Genomic DNA, 601 nt, shown 5'->3' on the forward strand with positions numbered 1-601 from the left:
ATATATATATATATATATATATATATTTATATATATATATATATATATATATATATATATATATATATATATATGTTATATATATATATATATATATATATATATATATATATATATATATATATATATATATATATATATATATATATATATATATATATATATATATATATATATATATATTATTAAATATGACCGAAAAAGTAAGATTAATAATTCTAACACGAATTTTCTCTATCTTTCGTATATTTCTTTTCACTGTTGGTGGTAATTCAAAAATCAATTCTCCAAAATTCATTTTTATTTCTAGTCTGACGCGACACTTAGAAAGCTTTCTGCAATCACTTCCATTCAATACCCATTGTTTCGTGTTCTGTCTTGTGTTGATGAAATTAATACCCTATTAATGCCACCTCACCCCATCCACCTCACTCAAATGTAGATATAAACAAATCGGAGATGTGTAAGTTCTATTCAGTTGTGTATGTGTAAACTAAAGTCTTTGAAAATGTAATAAGTTTTACGAAACGCGCTCAAGTGTCGCGTCAGACTAGAAATAAAAATGAATTTTGGAGAATTGATTTTTGAATTACCACCAACA

The sequence above is a fragment of the Procambarus clarkii genome, chromosome 8, assembly GCF_040958095.1.
Source record: "Procambarus clarkii isolate CNS0578487 chromosome 8, FALCON_Pclarkii_2.0, whole genome shotgun sequence".
NCBI classification, from domain to species: domain Eukaryota; kingdom Metazoa; phylum Arthropoda; class Malacostraca; order Decapoda; family Cambaridae; genus Procambarus; species Procambarus clarkii.